Here is a 21,938-nt window from a genome sequence, read left to right as displayed (position 1 = left end):
AGGTGTTCATGGTGGGAGTAGGCATGGAGGTGCCTCTGGGGACCCGGGCTAGGCTGGTTGCATTTCCTGATGACATTTCCTGGGGCTGGAAAGACTGTCACTTTCTGCTCCCTCAAGGGACTGTCAATTGTATAAGATTCTCCCTCTGGGAATTGTTCCTTTGGGTTAAGGTATATTTCTAGGAAGTTTAAGTTAAATCACAAATACATTAGCAGGTACAAGTCACATGCTAATCCAATTACAGGCATAAAGACTTTAATGCAAATTTTCCTAAAACACATTTCACAGAATATTATTTTTGAGAAATTATGCAAACAGAGAGGTCTACGGTCAGATGAGCGTGGCAAACACTGGGTTAAATAGAAACAAATTCTTCTCCCCCCTTTTCCTCCTCTTCCTCCTCCTCCATCTCTTTTTCTTCTCTTTCTTCTATTTTTAGCTATGAATTTCCCCAAAGCTTTAATATGTGTAGAGTGAATTCCCAAGAAGGGAATATAGTCAACCAAGTTTGAAAAACTGATTTGAACTTGAAAAGCTGTTTATCTGTATGTTTAGAGAAACAGTTTGGAAAATTCTGTTTTGTAACAATTAGGTTGCCACATCAGGAACCTGGGAGAGAAGAGGTGGGAAAGCAAGCTTCTGATTTCAAACGAGGGAGGGGCCGCACTCATGGAGCTCAGAGTGGGGACCTGAGTGCTTCTAAAGCAGAAGGTACATGGGAGGGGGGTAGGTAGAGTTCAGAGGGCAAAAAGGCAAGCCTCCCAAGGGAAGCCAGGGGAAGGGCAGGTCAAAGGAAACAGGGGTTATGTATTTGTTGTGAACTCCAGTTCAGATCTGGTTTTGAGCTCAACTCAGTAACTGCATGAGAAATCAGATCTCAGAAGACCTGGTTAAGGATGAGTTTGGATCTTCTCCAAATTGACTGGCTCTCTTGGGTGTTTTTAGGCCCAGGGTGACTTCCTCTGGTTCTCTTAGGATGGCTTTGGGTTCTGAACGTTGCCTCCTGGATTACAGGCTGGGAAGAAGATACGCCGGCAGGATGATAAAATGAAAAGATCATGAGTTTGGGCTTTGGAAAGGACAGGTTCTGAATCCCAGACATGTGCTTTAGTCCGAGCGTGGCCACTCACCCAAGAGATGATCTTGCTCAATTATTTTAACTCTCTTGCCTCAGTTTTTTTTTCTTTGTGAAATGTGAACACAGTGGTCCCTCAGTATCCACGGGTATTGGTTCCAGGACCCCCAGAGGATACCAAAATCTGAGGATGCTTAAGTCCCTTACATAAAATGGTGTGGTATTTGCATGTAACCTATGCAATCCTCCTGAGTACTTTAAATTATCCCTAGATTACTTAATAATACCTAATACAGTGTAAATGGTATGTAAATGGTTGCCAGTATAGGGCAAACTCAAGTTTTACTTCTTGGAAATTTCTGGAATTAAAAAAAATTTTTTTTTCGATCTTTGGTTGGTTGAATCTGTGGATGTGGAAACCGTGGACTGTATACAGGCAGACTTTGAAGATATTGCCCGTTTGATTCCAGACCACAACAATAAAGCGACTATCACAGTAAAGGAATATCGCAATAAAGCGAGTCACACAAAAGTTTTGGCTCCCCAATGCACATAAAAGTTATGTTTACACTATACTGTAGTCTATTAAGTGTGCAATGGCCTTATTTCAAATGTACGTATCTTTTTAAAATTAATTTTTATTGTAGTACACTTGATTTATAATGTATTAGTTTCTGCTGTACAGCAAAATGAATCAGTTATACATATACATATATCCACTCTTTTTTAGCTTCTTTCGCCATATAGGTCATAACCGAGTACTGAGTAGAGTTCCCTGTGCTACACAATAGGTACTTATTAGTTATCTATTTTATATATAGTCGTGTGTACAGGTCAGTCCCAATCTCCCAGTTTATCCCTCCTCCCCTTACCCCCTAAAAAATGTATGTATCTCTTAATTAAAAATTACTTTATTGTTAAAAAATGTTAACCATCATTTGAGCCTTCAGCGAATTGTAATCTTTTTGCAATAGTAACATCAAAGATCACTGGTCACAGATCTCCATAATAAATATAATACAAATGGAAAAGTTTGAAATATTGTAAGAATTACCAAAATGTGACACAGAGACACTAAGTGAGAAAATGCTATTGAAAAAATGGCGCCCACAGACTTGCTCGACACAGGGGGGTTTGCCACAGACTTTCAATTTGTAGAAAACACAGTGTCTGTGAACTGCAATAAAGCAAAGTGCAATAAAATGAGGTATGTCTGTACGAGCTTGGGTCTCAGTGGTTTCACCTGTTAAATAAAAGCATTACATTAGATGACCTGTAAAATTATTGCTAGTTCTAATGTTCTGAATTAGATTCTATATATCTATATCTATAATCTCTTCCTATCTATCTATCTATCTATGAACAATTCACAAGTTTTTAGTAATGAAGAAATGTCTAAAATAATTTCTTTGGTCTGATGTCATATTTTCTTCCGCTTACATCTCTGGAACATTTTGAATGACTATAACAAAAAGATAGACTCTCAGAAGGAAAGAAGCAACTTTATAAATTTGAGATAATATCTATTAAGATAATTTTATTGAGCACGAAACTTTTAGGATTTAGATATCTAAATTATAAGTTTATTCTTTGAATAACTAATGGACAGCCCAATAATGAAATTCCAAGTTATGATCCTGGAAGTTCCTGATGGAAAACATTGAATTTTTAAAGGTTAGCTGTTCCATGGACCATGAATACTTGTTATCATGGCTGTGTGTCTCCGCATACTAATTTTTGTGTTTGAGTGGCAATGTTTTTGCAGGGCTCCATATTATTCACAAATGCTAGCTCACTCATTTACAAATAAACTTATCAGATAAAGGAGGGAGTGCTTGGCTGGTCCTGCTTTTCTCGATGTGGACGCAGGGGGATGTAGCAGCAACTTTCTTGGAAACTTGGAACTAAGCCAAACAGAGCGTAGTCCTTCTAGCAGCTGATCTTTGATTGGCCAACCCATGAGCAAAGGCTTAGGGCTCTATATTAATAGTGAAGGAGATGGATTGTAATAATAATTGAGTTTCTTATTTTGAGCAATTCAGCCTGCTCATTCCAAGCCCCTCAACCATTTTTTTACAAAAAGATGGGAGCCAAAGTTAGGATTTAGGCTAACTCTTCCCACTCCTTTATTCCCAGTCTCTGGATACTGTTGTTTAAGTCCTACAAATGCCCATTTGATTCAGTCTCTCCACCCTCACTGCTGTTTCCAATGATTTTCATCACACTCTCATCTCTCTGCTTTCAGCCTCATTCCTTTCCGTTTCACCCTGCTCACCATTACCAAGACCATCTTCCAAAGACTCCCCTTTCATTTGGTCATGCCTCTCAGGAACCTACAGCCCACTGTATTCAGTCTCATCTCTCTGGCTGCTTTTTGAGGCTTTCCGTATTTGGAGCCTGTCTTAGCCAGCTTGGGCTGCTATGACAAAATACCATAGATGGTGCCGCTTAATCAAGTGAAATTTATTGCTAATGGTTCTGGAGGCTGGGAAGTCCAAGATCAAGGGTGCCAGAAGGGTAGGTTTTTATTCTGAGGTTTCTTCTCTTGGCTTGTAGGAGACCCTATCTCTCTGAGTGTACTCAAGACCTCTTAATTATTCCCTAATTCTTTTTCTTTTGAATTTTATTTTATTATTTTTTTATACAGCAGGTTCTTATTAGTTATATATTTTATACATATTAGTGTATATATGTCAATCCCAATCTCCCAATTCATCCTCCCCCACCTCGCTTTTCCCCTTTGGTGTCCATACGTTTGTTCTCTACATCTGCGTCTCTATTTCTGCCTTGCAAACCGGTTCACCTGTACCATTTTTCTAGATTCCACATATAGACGTTAATATACGTTATTTGTTTTTCTCTTTCTGACTTACTTCACTCTGTATGACATTCTCTAGGTCCATCCATGTCTCTACAAATGACCCAATTTCATTCCTTTTTTATGGCTGAGTAATATTCCATTGTATGTATGTATCCTAATTCTTTTATAATATTAGTGACTGTCCTTACAAAGCTCTAATCCTATCAGACCAGGGCCCTGCCCTCTTGACCTCTTCTAACCCTAATTATCTCCTAAAGACTCCATCTCCAAATACTATTACACTGGGAGTCAGGGATTCAACAAATTTGGGGAGGACACAAATATTCTGTCCACAACAGTACTCTTACTCATTTCTGTCCTCCTGGGTGCCCATCCTCAGCTCCAGTGTTCTCACCACGAGCACCCTTTCCCCATGCTGTGACTGTCACCTGCTTTTGCATCTGCTGCCCTCCAGCCTCACTTCTCCCCCAACCTCCTTCCTACTCCTGTCACCCAGAAGACTTTCTTCCTCCCTTGTACTTTCTCAAATTAGACTGATCCTCAAGGCCCGCCTCAAATTACACCTGCTCCAAAGAACCCATTTCTAATCTTCGATTCAATTCTATCCCCTTTCTATGAACCCTTACAGTTATACTCTCACCATATTTTAGCAGTTATTCTCTACTTCTTTTATAATGTTAGTGAAATACCTTATTGGGATTTATACTCTGTAGAGTACTTTTACGTCTACAGTCTCATGTGAGTCAAAAACCCAGTGAGGTAGAAATTAGTATAGTTTCTATTTTACACATAAGAAAATTGAGGCTCTGCGAGGTGAAATGGCTTAGAAAGCTAGTAAGTCCGGATTCCAATGCTGTTTTCTGCCTCTGACATTCATGACCCATCTACTCATTCCTCACTCCATTTCATGAATCTTCTTTCTAAATTATTTTAATTTAGGTTTTCTAGTGTTTTATGTGTATCTGTAGGCTGAAGTTAATTCTTTCTTGGGGAAAGAAACAAATACAGTGCATTTCCATGAAGGAATTCAGAGTTTATCCCATTTGAGTTTCTTCCCACTAAATCATACACTAGATAATCCTGTGAGAAATAGTAGTCTCTCCATTTAATAAGTGAAGAAATGGACAGAAACAAGGACATAATCTCTGCCTTCTATCTGCTGGATTAAGCAATTCCTCTTTATTTTTTTCCAAGTAAAAGGTGTTAATGAGAAGCCCTTGGTAAAGATAACACATTTATTCTACAAAGCCATCTATCATTTTTGTTTTGTTGCAACTGCAATGTGTACATCCAACTTCTTTAGTGTCTGATCTCAGAATATTTTGGCCTCCCACACAGAAGATGAACTTGGAGCTTACAGCTGTTAGGCAGGGGTGAGGGAGTGTGAAATAATTTAATAGTGGAAACCTACAAATCACACTTGACCCCAATCTGTCCAGACGTTAGTGCAAAGAAACCACTTACACATTCTTTTAGAGTGATACCAAATCAGAAACATTTAATGGGCCCTGAAAAAGCCAAGTTAAGGATCAAGTTCCGACATGTAGAGGTGTGATATCTCCAACCAGAGCCAAGTTAGAAAAGAGTCAGCCCTTTAAATGGCCAAATTAAACAAGACACAATTGAGGGCAACTCATCCCTCTAAGCCCTTATAAACCTACACGTGGGAACTTTTTGAAAATGAAATTAGCAATGTGTCTTATTTTGTTTGGCCATTTAATGGGCTCACCCTTTAGGAATTTGGCTCTGACTGGGGAGATCACACTTTTATGTGTCTGACCTCGTCCCTCAAGTCTCCCTTTTTTTGTGTGTATACATAGAATTTAAAAAATCAGATATGGTGTTAAATTATTAAGTTTAGTAAGAGTGAAAGATCAAAAAAATATAAAAAAAGAACAGAATGTGCTGAAGGTAATGTAATTAGATGACCAAGGACATGCTGCTTTCTGTCTGGTCTACTTTACATGTAAGGGCTGAGTTGATTAGTACTGGTTAAGATCAACAGTGAAGCCACTTGGTTGGGGCAAGGTGGACGTGGGGTTCCTGAACCTAGCCTCACCGACTCAGAAGCAGGATGCTTGAGAGGGGATAGCTGAGGACATGCACACAAAAAAGCATGTGTTGAGAGTCACACAGTAGACAGAGGATATAGTTAAGTCCGAAGACGGTTCCCATCCAACTTCTCGCAGGGTTTGAAGCCAATAGATTGTGCATCACGACTCAAAAGCTGCATTTCCTGGGACTGGTTGCAGAGGTGGGGCATAGGATGTTAAGAACTTGAAAAAAATTACTTTCGCGGGTGTTTCCCTCCTAAGACGGTCTGTGTCCTACCTGTCAGCAAACTTCCCCTGCTTGGAAGCTGTAAATTTAAACAGCTACTCGCCAATACAGTGTTGGCTGCATAGATTAGCAAGGAAAAATTTCATGGCATTTGATTAACCTGTACGTTTGTATTGCAAAGTCATAAAGAAGGCATCTCTGCTGAAATCCCTTCAGCACCCAATTCTGAGTCACTGTCTCAAGTGACCGTGTATTGAGATACACTTAGACAGAAAACTATATTTTGGGGCCAATAACCAAGCAATGATTCTTTCCCATTCCTTTAATAAGGCATTCAATGGAAAGGAGCATCAAGTTTAATAAGTTAAGCTATATATATATATACACACATATATATATTATATATATTTATATAATATATATTATATAAATAATATTCTGTTTTCTCAGTTTAGGTCCTGCAAACTGCTATTTTCCCTTTTAACATTCATGTTCCTCAGCATTGCTGTGCCTACGTGAGAAATAGCCTCAACCACTTATCATGCTTTGACTTAAGGTCTTATCGTGGGGTTGATTCTGACACAAAATGGATGAAATAATATTTTCTATTGTCAGATATTAGGCAAGAGCCAGTGCTCTGAGCTCAGGAGAGGTATGTTAAAAAGATGCGTTCTTATCCTTGCTCACCCCTCTGACTGTTGTGTAGTTAAGGGTAATTCTCTTAAAATTTTGATGGTGTTTTGTATTCGGCAGTTTCATGCTGAGGTCAATGTTGGCTTCTGTTCCAGCTTCCCTATGGTTCTGTGCCAGGTCAGTCCCAGGATTCTGGCCTAATTTGAGAAGTTTCTATGGGCCTCCACCATTTCTGGCCAAGGAGACCTTTGGGAATCCAGCTTAGAACTGTAACTGTTTTGCTGATCTACATCCATTGGGTGACTAACGTGGAAATCTATTTTTCTCTGTGCAAATTTCCTGGATCTGTCTATTCACTACTGAAATTTCTGGATAAAAGACACCATTTATGATTTGACCCGTCGTGTGTGTGTGTGTTTTCTTAGAAAACTGGGGCTAACTTGTTAAGCATCTCTTCTATTCGTCTTAGTCTACGTTTCCCAGGACTCACTTCTAAAAATCAAAGGCCCCTTTGAAATGGCTCATACTACTACATGACTAAACCTTTACTTTTCTCTTTACACAAACCCCACACATTTTTTTAAAGTATCTCTAATGGTCTTTATAACTTTGTAATTGGTTTCTCTTCGTAACAAAACTGTTGATGTGTCAAAATGCACACTAATAGAGATAGATGGTATATTGGAAAGACTCTTCATGCAGAGAGATGAGAAATTGAAGGAAATTTTATGCATTCATTAGATATTAATTATACAGCTGCTCTGTGCAAGGTGCATAGTAAATGCATATTTACACTTATATTTTAGAATAATCTAGATACTGTATGAGATTGAGTGGAATGTCCTTTATTCGAGTGAACATCGTGACTGAAACTTGGCGTAAAAGGATTTTCTAGAAGAAATGATTCTATTTGATTGAATTTGAGAAAAGCGGTCTCGATTTGGTAGACACAGAGTAGAAAAAAGTATTTTCCAAGGAGGGAGAGGATGGCAAAAAATAGTGGAATAAAAGTTTAAAAGGGCTAAATCGAGTATGCATTTATAGCACAGAGCCTATGACTAACTTACTTTAGCTCAGATAATATATTTCATGGCTTGAAAGAGTGCGGGGGGTTACATAATGAAGTTGGAGAGGCGCTCTTATGGAAGACCTTTAAAGACCATGGCCAGGAAGTTAATTTGACCATATCACATTGTTGAGAGGTTGATTTTTAAACTCTTTCTTGTGTTCAGATGGATCTTCTGGAACGGTAACGTTTCTCTCTTTGATTTGCTAATCAGACCATCTTAATTACAAATTGCAAATACAAAAGACAATATATGGGATCCTAAAGCAAGGAAATCGATCTACTCCCAATGCCGAGCACAATGCCCGGAAGACAAGGTTTGCACAAGAGATAAGTAATGCTCCGCTGAATGAGAGGTCCAGAGTCAGCTCACTTCCTGGGCACGTGCCTCATCGCACACACTCACGATGGATCGGCAATGCCTCTTTTACTGAATAATGCCTACCGTTTATATTTCAAAATCTCACTCTTAATCAATTCACAGGAACTCAGAACCTTTTCCAAATAGAAAGAGTCCATCTGAGCGGTGGTAAACAAGATGTTGAAGTCTGCAAAATGGAAAACAAATTATGCAGAGGAATTGTGTGCAATGACTTAGAAAGAAAAAAAAAAATGGACACTTTTTAACCCACTCCTGCTTCTTTAATTGTTTTGGCATGTGAGAATCAGAGAGTCACGCAGGTAAGCAAATGTTAACTTTCCAGAAGCCTGCCACTTGGAGGCTCAGATCCATTTCTGGTGTAGCTCCATGCTGCAGCCAAGCCACAATAGCACACAGCAAGTACGTGTTGTTATGTGTGAAATGACTGAAGGTGATTTTGAACTTTTCACTGAAGTGAGTGTCCTGGGTTAAAGACTTCCACCAAGACTGCAATGAACCACACAAAACCGTCTCTAGAATTCAGCCTATCGCTCCTAACTGAGGTTGGACACCACTAGAGGATTACAAAGTGATATTTGACAGCAAAGACTTTTGCAGTATCATTTGTTTGGGTTATTAAGAGTGAACATATAAATGTTTCCTTTTTTTTTTATTGCTTTCCCATACTTTTATGAGTTTGGAAGGAAAACTTCAGAAAAATACTGTGATAAGAGTCAGTAAATTTTCTGCAGAGAGTTTAATGGGATAGTTAAAATTTCTTAAATAAAGCATTGTCTCTCACCGCAGACATGGCCGTTCTCCCAGTTATGGATGGAAGGAGACTGCTAAAAGCACCACAACCCTGCGAATACCCAAAACAGTACCGAAAATTGCTGATGCTGTCATGTTTCACAGATGCAGCCGCTGAGGCTGGTAGAGGATAAATAACAACCCCCGGGTCACACTGCACTGGTAGTAAGTGACAGAACCATACTTAGATTCCAGGTGCTCGAACTCTAAACCACTATGTTACATTTATTCAACAGATATTTCCCGAGATCCCAGTTATTTCTTAGTCCGTATATGATACTGCTCATATTGGTGGTTGAATCGTACAATATCAGACATAGCTCTGCTCTTAAGTTGCTTCTCCTATTGTCAGGGGAGATAAGACATGTTTCCACAAAAACTCACCAAAATAGAAGGCAGTAAACAAGATGTGAAGACTTAAGAGGTAGGCATTTTAAACAAGGTAGGCTCACGTTTTGGGCCCCAATCACTTGTCTTTTGAAGCATAAAACATGATATTGATAAAAGAAATGTTCACGTATTGAAGTATGGGGAAGTCTTTCTGGCTTATACATGAGTTAACTTGAACTTTATGCTAACTAAAACAGCCTGTTTGTGGCCTATCAAACGCACATTGTACATCTGCTGGAATTATTAAAAGAAAGGGCGCATTGACCAGAGGTAAAAAAATGTCCATGTTAAAAATGAAGATCAAATGCCTTCCTTCCTGGGATGCCAAGGCCGGGACTCCTTCCATGATGACTCCCTTCCCCGGGGCCAAGGCCATCCTGACTCACTGTGTAGGTGCTGATCTGTTTTGCTGAAACATTGAAGGAATGTATCTCTGACTTGTTTGGTGTTATTTGTTCTGACAAGACGTAAAACTGTGCTGAAACCGTGCTTCCCTGGAGCAGTTCCTCAGAGTTATATGAGAGGCTGGCTTCCGGGCTATAGTCCTCAGCTTGGCTGAAATAAAACTCCTGTCTGTCTATTCCTATTATAGATTGTTGACTGATTATTTTCGTCGACAGTATCATTCCACCAGGACAGGCAAACCTACTTGAGGAGAGAAGATACAGCATTTGTATGAATGTTGCAGCTCTGCTGCATTTCTGAAGACCCTGATGTGATCAGGGAGGACTCCACAGAGGAGGTGAGACTCGAGTGGAACCTCCAAGGATGACGAAACTTGGATATCTGGAGAGGCGAGGAGAAGGTGTCAGAGGCTACAGAAATGGTTCACATTAAGGTGTGGAGTCAAGTGTATATGAGGAGTGATGGTAAAATATTGAAGAGGGTCGGCCTTATTGGAGAATAAGTTTTCTGGGGAAGGAATGCCAGATAAGACTAGAAACTTCTAATGACCCACGGTGAGCACCTGGTAGGAAGAGGAAGCAGAATGCAAGGGGAAGAGAAGATGCACAATTCACCTCACAGAATGGCCTGGGGTTGCTCTGTTTACATATTAGTCCTTTTGTCTAGAATCTTTCCCCTGAAACTCTTATTATTAAGCAACAAAGCTAAATGAATACTGAAATAATTATCTGAAAAAACAAGGGATAAAGATTGGGGAATTATTTCCATAAACAGCAGGGTATTTCCTGAGGCCAAAAAATGTGAGTTATTTCCTTTATTATTTTTAATACTTTACGAAATGCCTGCTAGTCCTTGGAGGGTCAAAAATAAACTCTTATCTTCAGTTATTCTTCTTATCTTTGAAACTTATCCGATAAGAGCATTTTCAACTTTTGAGTTGTAAGAACAACATCCTTAATAAAATTATATTGTACTTTCTTTGATATCTGATTTCTGTCTCTGTTTATTCTCTGTCTTTTGACTTTACTATTACTGGATGCTTTTAAAAAACAGGTTGTACAGTTTGTTATTCTTAAGCAATAGAAAACCATCACATTAAATAAATTTCTCTAGATAGTTATTCCACAACAACAGGAATAAGTTTATATATATATATTTCCCATTTCATCCTACTGCTAATAAATAGTAAGTTAATTTGGGCATTTCAGAAAACAATAATAAAAACAATAAAATATTCTGCTTCTAATTCTGATTTTCTTTTCTTTTTCTCAGTTTCATGGCTGTAGATGGAAGCCTTTAGGAAGTTCTACTTATAAAGGTCTCTTGAGTTATATGCTCCATGTTAATTAATTGGTGTAGAACATGTGGTTTCCTCTCCTTTCAGGAGCCTGTTATGTATAGATTTTTTTTTTTTTTTTTTTTTTGCTTTAAAGTTTGCTTCCTTTTTATTCTTTGCAGGAAGTATACCTTTGTATACTTACAAAGGTAAAATGAAGCCTGTTGAGAGTTAAAGAAATGCATAGTCCTTTAAATCATCATAGTCAGTTGAGCAAAGACCTTAAGACATAGCATCCGTCTTCCAAGATTATGTAAATCTAGCTGAAGAAAAAAGACATATGGGAAAGAAATAGTGAAGTGTCATTGCAGATAGAATGCCAAAATTTATCACTATTGTATAGGGGATGTTATAGGAATTCAGAGAATATGGACGGCTAGTGAGGGGCACAAGTCATTCTAGACATCTATTCATGGAGGTTTGGGGCAAAGTTTGCATGTGTAAAGAGGGATGGGTGCTTTTTAAAGCCAGAGAAACTTGATTCTGGCCTGCTTAGGGAAAGCTACCTGGGATGGTGGGTAGTTTGGAAATAGTAGACAAAAGTTAGAGTCAGATTGTAGACTACAATGAACTAAAGATCTAAGGCACTTTATATAATAGAGCATTTATTCATGAATCCATTCTTCCATTCATTCATTGAACAAATCGTAGTCGACTCCTAATATTTGTTGGAGATGCTGTCAAAGGCTGGGTGGACGGGTATTCAGTGGGAAGAGAAACTGGAGGAAGGGAAACCAAGAGGCTAATGAAGTTGTCCAGATATGAGAAAATGAGGACCAGTATTGGAGTATGGAGATGAAAGCAAGGAGGAGGGGCTGGATTTAGGAGGCTTTTTGAACTCATACTGGACCCGTCATTTTAACTGGTTGGCTATAGGAGATAAAGGAAAGGGAAGAGGAAAAGATGCCTCCAGATTTTCAAGCTGGGCTGACTTGGAGAATGCTATTGATAGGAAAAATGAAATTAGGTAAGTGGATACAACGTTGGTACAAAGAGGATAGATGTTACTTTAAAGTAGCAATGCCCTACATGCAATTAGAGTTACAGGACTAGAGCTGAAATGAGAGATCAAGGCTGGATATATGTCATTAACAGTGTAAAGTTAAACCATTGAATCTATTTTAATGTGACGCATTATAGTTGGATCTCCATATCTGCAGGTTCCACATCCAAGGACTCAAGCAACCTTAGATCAAAAATATTCGGAAAAAAAAATTCCAGAAATTTCCAAAAAGCGAAACTTGAATTGGCTGCACATCAGCAACTATTAACATAGCATTTACATTGTATTTACAACTATTAACATGGCATTTACATTGTACTAGGTATTATAAATAATCTAGAGATGACTTAAAGTACAGGGGAAGATGTGCATAGATTATATGCAAATACTACCACATTTTATATGAGACTTGAGCATCCTGAGTTTGATATCTCTGGGGGTTTTGGATATCCAGATATCCCATGGATATCGAGGGATGACTGTACTTATACTGTAGTTGAAGAGCATAGAGCCAAGAAGTAAATAATGGAGATGGTCACAGATGGTATAAGGGATTATTGAAAGATGGGAAGATTTATAAGGGATGGTATAAGGGATTTTATTTTAAAGTACTATATATGGTATAAGGGATTATGGTATAAGGGATTATTGGTATAATGGTATAAGGGATTGGTATAAGGGATTATTGAAAGATGGGAAGATTTATAAGGAGATTTATAATTGGAAGAAAATGGGAGAAGAAAAATGTTTCACGTGTCAATATTTTCAACAATAGATTTTCATACTTCTGTATAACAAATATCATTGAGCCCCTATTATGAGCTAGGCACTATATTAGGTGCCAAGGTTATGTAGGATTGAGTATAAATGTCCCTGACCACATGGAAGTTATATATTGGGGGGGGGGGGTGCAAAATGCAAGAGAGGTTGAAATACTCTCATGCTGTGTGATACAACATAGACATTTTAAAGAACTGCTGTGCAATATGTGATGAAGCTTCAAAGTATGTGTGTAATCCCCAAATTGTATAAAAGATATTTTTAAATGGAACATTTTTCTTCTTAGGTTTATGATTCAGTAATCCCAATAACAATAAAATAGAGTTATAAAAAAAGAGATAAGGTGGAGTGTGGAAGGAACAGAACTTTAGGTATATGACAGATGTATATCGTCATCATCTGATATCACACAGTTTTTTACAAGTCTATAAAATGCTCAAGTCCTTGAAGAAGGGAGTTGTAGAAGAGGTGGGGCAGGGTCCTTAAGGCACGTTTGCTCAGGAAATGAAGCTGCTGAGTAGATGTTAACTGCTAGACATGGCCTTTTCTGAATTGTCAGAAATGAGTGCAATAAACAAAGGCAAGCAAGGTTCAGAAGACGGACAACACACGCTAACGTTATAGTCAAAGGTCTCTCCTTTGCAGAGATGCATCCTACCTTTGCAAGCATAGGGTTGTTTCTCATGGAAAACATCTTCCCTGTAAATATCAGGATCCTGTTGGCACTAATTAGACACACGAAATGTGTGTGAGTGCAAGAATGCACACACACAGGCATAATCGCAGTGTGCCCTTTGGTAATTGCCCTCATCATTGAAGGTCTTTCCAAGCATTTTGTAATTCAGCGAAGTGTGACGTGTGAGCCTTAGGTAAATGTCTGTGAGCCTGGAAACACTAGGTAGGAACAGGAAGGTGTAACTACAAGTGAGCTGCTGATACTTACGTGTGGAACCAATGTGTATTTCGTGAGTTATGAAATAATATGTTGTAGGACTAATGACTTTTTGAAACACAAGAATAAGAAAACTTTTGGCCAGGTGGCATGAAAAAGAAAGAAAGACACTTTGAGTGTTTTAAAGATCTATAGTACTTTAAAATAGCCGTTATTCAATGAATCTTCATCAAACCCTACCTATTTATGAGACTCGGGGAAGGAGAAAGAAAACTAACCAAATAAGCCTTTGGGAAGTGCCAAGTGATACTGCAGATATAAAATCTATGGGTAGAGAATAATAAGGAGATCATCAAATCTGAAAATTAAATCATTTTCAGCATTTTGGTCGATGTGGTATGTGCTATGTAAGATAAAATGATTTTTTTTTTAAGAGATACCAGTTCATGCTGGAGAAGTGATTCTATTCTCACCTCCTCAGGCTCTAAATCAATGGAGCCTGGATTTAGGAGAAGCCCCAAGCAGTGGACCTTGGCTGGTGGTCTGGGGGAAGCATCAGCTTTCAGGAAATTTCTCAGGTTCAACCGTAGAATCTCCAGGTAAAGAAGAAAGAGATCAAAGTTTCTAAGGTGAATGGAGACTGGGGGTTGGAAGTTTGGGAAGACATCATATAGGGAGCTTAGAGACCAAAGGTAACAAAATTCTTTATAATGTTGGTGATTCATTCATGGCCCTTTACATCATGAGAATTAACACCAGGCTTATAAAGTTAATCGTATTATATCACTTCAGCATTTTGGAGAACATCATTTGCAACAGTCCATTAAAAATCCCTGGCATAATGAATATGTTACTTTGTGATTCTAGCGAGGTCTAATGAATAAATATAACACTTAAGCATATTCCTAAGAACCTAGTCTAGATTCACTTGATAAACCAGATAAGCTCACTGTTAATGGGTTTGTTCTGGTTGGCTGAGTTAATAATGAGTGCTTAAAATTGCACCTAATGCATATTTACTCAAAAAAAGAACCGTCTGAGTCATGACTCTATGTGCAGTTGGAAACCCAATGTAATAAGTATGTATCTGAAAGCTTTAAATGCTATACTGCACATTAGAATTATATAATTTGAATTTTTGTTTTGTCTTTCTAATCCCATCCAATCACTGTAGGGTAGGACTTTTGTTTACATTAGAGCCAATGAACAGTGTAAATATACTTTAAAGAAATTTGCATGGTCTGGGAAGAATTAATCAAAATTATAATTGTGCTATGTAGTACAAAGTGAAATATTCCAACACATAGCTTGGCAGTAGCTACTTGGAAATAATACAAAACATTCCTAGTCCTTATATCTGTAACTTCCGTGTTTATTACTTGTAATTTTAAGCCTATGGGGAGATTCTTTTGGCTTGAAAATGTGCAACATTTTCCATAATCTGATTCAGGGCCAATGTATTCAATTTCACAGATATGTACTGAGCTTCTTTTGTGATAAGAGATAGGCAAACTAAATGTTATAGTCATTGCCTTTACTGGGAATTCTCTGGTGGTCCAGGGGTTAGGACTCAGTGCTGTCACTGACAGGGTCCTGGGCTCGATACCTGGTTGGGGAACTAAGATCCTGCAAGCCTCGCGGTGAGGCCAAAAAAAAAAAAATTCATTGCCTTTACAGAACTTGTCACCTTGTTGTGCCCCGAGAAAAATTGTATTTGGAGAAACTTTGTCTTGACTGTCCCCCTACGACTTTCAGCCTCTTCTTGTCTACCATCACTATATCCTCAGATGTTTGTGTGGAAGTCATACCCAAGACAGCTCCACTTACAGTAACTACCAGGTCTATACGTTAGGAATGCTTCTAGTTGCAAGTAATAACATGTCAGTGTAACAGCAGCTTTAAAAAGTAGGTTTTATTCTTCTCAGATATCAGTAAGTCCGGAGGCAGGTGGATGCTGGCATTGGTTCAGTGGCTCAGCGGTCCTAGGGCCGGTGTCTGTGCAGCTCCCTGTTTGTTCCCTCCTAGTCACTAGAGCGGCATCGGGCACCCATTTGTCTTGAAGGCAGAAGGATGTGGAAGAAAGAGCAATGCCGGATGCGTCTGCTACCTCACAGCAACATCAATAAAAAATTACCAAAGGCTTTACTACAATCTCCCTGGACATTTCTGCTTACATGTAATTGTCTAGAACTGTGGCATATGGCCACCTAGCTGCAAATAAAAGTGGAAGCATGAGTTTTTAGTTGAGGGGGTGGACGGGAGAAGGGAATCGGAAATGGGTGTTGGGTTAACCAGACGACAGTGTTGGCCACACCTGGAGAGCCTGTGCTCCACTGGTTAGGAACAGAGACTTATGGGGACCTGCTGGGAAGAGAAAAGGCACAGGCGGCAGGAGATGTTAAAACCAGTAGAGGCGTGTATTTCTCCCCCTCCAGCCACATTCACCCAGATCCGTATATTGACATGTGCGAACCCAGGTTATCCCTCGAGGCGATTCTTAATGTTTCTTTCTTTCTCTCTTGAGTTTATTTGGTTCTCACATATTATATGCTAATAAAGAAATATACTGAAAAATCATCTCTCACTTCCATTTCCTTAAACAGTTTTCATGTTTCCATTTTCCTTTTGACCCGTATCATTTGCATGTACTTCAGTGTAAAGATAATTAAATACTAATTTATTTTTTCACTTAACGTTATTTCATAACCCTGTCCACCTTGCTGTTTCTTTTTTTTTTTTTTAATTTTATTTAGTTATTTATTTATTTATGGCTGTGTTGGGTCCTCGTTTCTGTGCGAGGGCTTTCTCCAGTTGCGGCGAGCGGGGGCCACTCTTCATCGCGGTGCGCGGGCCTCTCACTGTCGCGGCCTCTCTTGCTGCGGAGCACAGGCTCCAGACGCGCAGGCTCAGTAGTTGCAGCTCACGGGCTTAGCCGCTCCGCGGCATGTGGGATCTTCCCAGACCAGAGCTCGAACCCGTGTCCCCTGCACCGACAGGCAGACTCTCAACCACTGTGCCACCAGGGAAGCCCCTTGCTGTTTCATTTTGTCCTTAATGAATATCTGTATTGTCCTTACTGATTCCTTTAAAGGATAGACATTTAGTAGCCATTATAACGTTCCTTAGTTCCAAGAGACTACTTGCAAAAAAGTCATTAAATCCACAGTAGCAGAAGGACTGAATCATGTTTGTTATTTTTGAAAAGCTATTCTGTTAAATTATCCTGGTTAGAGAATGATGTAACCATGGTGACTTAAGAACTTTTATAATGAAGTGAACATCAATATAATTCAATATAATGAATGAACATCAATAAGTTAGCTGAAAACCCTGCTGGTCCAACATGCAAGTAATCTTTGTGTTTAAACATCCCAAGCCACTATTTTAATTTTGAATAATGATACTATCTTTTTAATTACTTTTTGCACTATATGTGTGTGTGCCTGTGTGTGTGTGTTTGTGTCTGTATTATTTTATTCGCAGAAAAAACGATCTTTCTTCAGCTTCCCCTACCATCTCTATAACACTGACCAGGCTTTTAAATGCAATACTTAGCAAGTTAATAGAAGGCTAGAACACTAGAATTAAAAAAACAACAACTAGATTTCATACCCCCCAAATAACTTTTAAAACCTATGAATACCTTATACATTTTTAGGTGCTATTTGCCATTTGTCATCATAAGATTAAATAATTACAAATTCAATTTCTGACTATAGTTGCAAACACAATTTTGTAAATACTGAACTTTTTAAACTAAATTGTTACATCACTTTTAAATGTATCCATTGGAATTTGCATACATCATAGGCATGATACCCATTGTCAATTAAAAAAAATATGGACAAGTTCTGCCTTCAATTGACATTCAACCAAATGACTGGATAAATAAAATTTGGGGTATCCATGCAATAGAATATTATCTGGCCATTAAAAAGGAACAAAGTATTGGTATATGTGGAAGGTTGGATAACCTTGAAAACATTATGCTAAGTGAAAGGAAACCATCATAAAAAAATCTAAATATTACCTGACTTAATTCATATGAAAATCTAGAATAAGGAAATCTATGGAGACAAAAAAGTAGATTAAGCGTTTGCTTATGGCTGGGAGGGATGAAGGAAGAGGTGGGTGACAGATAAAATGCATAATGTTTATTTTCGAAGTGGTGAAATTGTTTCAAAATATGGAGATAACTTCACTTGTCTGTAAATATACTAAAAATCATAAAACTGTATATTTTAAATGGATGAATTGTATGGTAAATAAATTATATCTCAATAAAGCTGTTTAAAAAGGAAAAAAATATGGACAAGTTCTGTGTTCATATTTGGGAATTTCACATTGTTTTTCTTTCTACTTGAATTTATATTTTAATTTCATTTCCACTGAAGAGTATTATCCTAATCTAATGAATTTGTGAAAACTGTGAGATTCCATGTATCTGTGGATGAATATGATGTAGGTTAGCAATGTGGTCAACAGCACAGAATGTGGAGCTGGGTTTCTTGAGTTCAAGTTTTGCCACTTGCCGGCTGTGTGATATTGAGAAAGTTGCTGAACTCTCTGTGCGTAAATTTCCTCTTCTGTAAAAGGGAAAAAATATTACTTGTGCCTTAGGATTGCTGTGAAGACGAAACCAGCTCACGTAGCGTGGAAGTTAAAGAAAACCTGGAACACAATAGCGCCAGGTAAACTCTCGTTGTTGTTGTTTGACTGAGATAGGGTTCAGCATCCACTTTGCTCCTTTTTTTAAAAAAAAATTTAAAAAAATGGATTTAAGTGCTGATCAACCTTGTTTCACATAAAGAGAGAGACAACAGTGAAAGGACTTTGGTATGTATTATTGTCCCTCGAATCTGAACTCCTTCCAAGTTACCTGCCAAAGAAATCACAGCGATCTATCAAGGAAACTATGCAAGATTGACAACTTGACCAGATCCTCTCAGTTTTGTTGAAAGCAAAGAATTGGAAATACCTGGTTTTCAAAATGTCTCTGAAACTTGCGCTATTCACTGTTTCAATTTCTAGGAAATAGACTGCAGAAGGCTTGACTAGCCTTATCGAATAGCTCTTAGAGCCTATTACTCGTTCACTTATAGGCTTCAAATTTAACTCAATATTCTCAGAGAGGATTGGGAATGGAATAAATTTACCTGCTTCATTTTGGCCAATAACATTTCTAATCAGTTTTATTAATGGTGTAATTTACATAGAATAAAATTCACCAGTTTTACGTGTACAGTTCCGTGCATTTTGACAAATGTTTTAAGGTTGTGTAACCACCACCATCATGATACAGAACATCTCCACCTCCACAAAATGTTCCCTCATTCCTGTGGCAATCCATGCGTCCTACAGGTTTCTGGCCTCTGATCTTTCTGTTACTATGTTTTACTTCTAGTATCTGGGTAAAAACCTCGGAGTGGGATTGCTGGGTTATACAGTTAGTATGCGTTTAACTTTATAAAACACTGCAAACTGGTTTTTTTTTTTTTTTTTTTTTTTTTTTTTTTTTTAATATTTTACATTTTTAAAAATATTTATTTTATTTATTTATTTTTGGCTGCATTGGGTCTTTGTTGCTGAGCGCGGGCTTTCTCTAGTTGTGGCGAATGGGGGCTACTCTTCGTTGCGGTGTCTTCTCTTGTTGTGGAGCACAGGCTCTAGGCGCGCAGGCTCAGTAGTTGTGGCTGTCGGGCTTTCGAGCGCAGGCTCAGTAGTTGTGTCGCACAGGCTTAGTTGCCCCGCAGCATGTGGGATCTTCCTGGACCAGGGCTCGAACCCGTGTCCCCTTCATTGGCAGGTGGATTCTTTTTTTTTTTTTTTTTTTCCAAACATCTTTATTGAAGTATAATTGCCTTACAATAGTGTGTTAGCATCTGCTTTATAACAAAGTGAATCTGTTATACATATACAATATGTTCCCATTTCTCTTCCCTCTTGCATCTCCCTCCCTCCCACCCTCCCCATCCCACCCCTCTAGGTGGTCACAAAGCACCGAGCTGATATCCCTGTGCTATGCGGCTGCTTCCCACTAGCTATCTATTTTACATTTGGTAGTGTATATATGTCCATGACACTCTCTTACCCTGTCACATCTCACCCCACCCCCTCCCCATATCCTCAAGTCCATTCTCTAGTAGGTCTGTGTCTTTATTCCCGTCTTGCCACTAGGTTCTTCATGGCCTTTTTTTTTTTTCCCTTAGATTCCATATATATGTGTTAGCATACTGTATTTGTTTTTCTCTTTCTGACTTACTTCACTCTGTATGACAGACTCTAACTCCATCCACCTCATTACAAATACCTCCATTTCATTTCTTTTTATGGCTGAGTAATATTCCATTGTATATATGTGCCACATCTTCTTTATCCATTCATCTGTCGATGGACATTTAGGTTGCTTCCATGTCCTGGCTATTGTAAATAGAGCTGCAATGAACATTTTGGTACATGACTCTTTTTGACCTATGGTTTTCTCAGGGTATATGCCCAGTAGTGGGATTGCTGGGTCGTATGGTAGTTCTATTTGTAGTTGCAAACTGGTTTTGAAGTGACCCTACCGCCAGCAATCTCTGAGTGTTACTGTAATCGCTTCTCGGCCTTTTGGCTAAGATCAAGTGTGGAGTGTTACTGTTTATATCCTCAGCAATACTTGCTATCATCAGTAATTTTAAAATTTTAGCTATTTTATTGGGATGCGGTGGTACCTCATTGTGGTTTTGATTTGAAGTTATCTAACTCTTCATGGTGTTGAGCATCGTTTCACGTATTTGTTTGCCATGGCCATGTGCTTATTTGCTTTATTGCTGTTTGCTCAAGAATCTGTTCAGATATTTTGCTCATTTTTAATCGTCCTTTTCCTTCTTATTATTGGGTTGTAAGAGTCTTTATATATTCTAGATTAATTGTTTTTGTAATGTGCTTTTTACATTATCACATTTTTAACTATATTTTTTAAAACCCTGGTGCTACAGATTTTGCTCATCTATTTCATGGAAAAATGCCCTTCGAGTTTCCTAACTGGCAAAGCAAGGGCCATTGTCAAACCAATTAGCTAAATCACACTTTCTGTCAGAAAAAACATGTTTGACTTCGTCTTCGATTCTAACAAATACATCAGTATGGGTTCCTGTGTCAATCCCCTCACATTTGAATTCCAACTTCAAGATAGATAGATAAAGTTCGGATATTTGCCATAAGTTTGTCATCTCTTGGATGAAAAGAAGTGTCTTCTCTCAATGTTTCTAAAAATTGAGAAAGATGAGAAGCCTTTCTTAGACACTAATATTCTGAATTGTTCCTTTAGTTTGTGTTCAAAATTCTTCTACCCTGGGCCAATGCACCACAGTAAGATGAGGGCTGGTGAGAATAAGGCTTTCCTTTTTCAAGGGGGAGCGTCTTGCCAGGAAGGAGGAGGTGGAAAGGGAGAACATCTCAAGCACTGGGGCATTTAAGCAGGGTAGTTTTGGGAAAGTGTACGTATGCAGGTTGAAGAAATGGGACCTGCTTCCCCTCCATGCCTGCGTACTCCTGGGAAACTTCATGAACTGGAAGTATCCATACCACAGGCCTGAAGACCCTTGTTCTAAGCGAATGTGGTTTCTGAGAAATAAAGGCTTAATAGGCAATGGGATGCCAAATATTCCCAGAAAGATAAGTTGTTTCCTTCTGGAAGAGAGTGAGAGTTTCCTAGATGGAGAACAGAGTGATGTCTTTGAGTAGTCAAATGAGGTTCATAACCTGAATTTCTTCTTCTTTTTAATGAGAGATTTTAATGCACCAGGACTATAATGGAAGTATCTCTGTCTCTCTGTATCTCTGCATCTCTCTGTCTGTCTGTCTCTGTCTCTCTCTCTATATATATTTTTCATAGAAGGTGGTGATGGTCTTATAAGTACACATAATACTTTTACCATTATTTAAAATCAGGTATCGTCACACTGTCTTTAAGAATATTTGATTAATGTTCCCTCAGTATGATTTTCTTGGGGACCACCTCAGTCTGTATCAGTGGGAGACCTAATTATTAGAGTATTTAATTAAGAGTTTCTTTCAGGCACCTTTCAAAAGGCAATTTAAC

At 38.5% G+C, this 21,938-nt stretch overlaps 1 protein-coding gene across 9 annotated transcripts in view; it reads left to right on the top strand.

Annotated features, from left to right (window-relative positions):
• ERCC5 (ERCC excision repair 5, endonuclease) overlaps positions 1-21,938 on the top strand; it is a 266,206-nt gene that overhangs the window by 168,774 nt on the left and 75,494 nt on the right. For 2 of the 9 annotated variants that reach the window (XR_009005893.1, XR_009005891.1), the window contains one exon: positions 10,029-10,824. The exons of 2 other annotated variants lie outside the window; for them this stretch is intronic. The gene's annotated coding sequence lies outside the window, so the exon portion shown is untranslated. Of the gene's footprint in view, positions 1-8,359; positions 10,825-21,938 lie in introns of those variants that run through there. 5 more of the 9 variants (XR_009005886.1, XR_009005885.1, XR_009005892.1 and 2 more) reach the window with 4 other exon arrangements.

The sequence above is a fragment of the Balaenoptera acutorostrata genome, chromosome 18 (assembly GCF_949987535.1).
Source record: "Balaenoptera acutorostrata chromosome 18, mBalAcu1.1, whole genome shotgun sequence".
Classification (NCBI taxonomy): domain Eukaryota; kingdom Metazoa; phylum Chordata; class Mammalia; order Artiodactyla; family Balaenopteridae; genus Balaenoptera; species Balaenoptera acutorostrata.
Note: the sequence above shows the minus strand (reverse complement) of the source record. Positions and strands in the feature narration are given on the sequence as shown.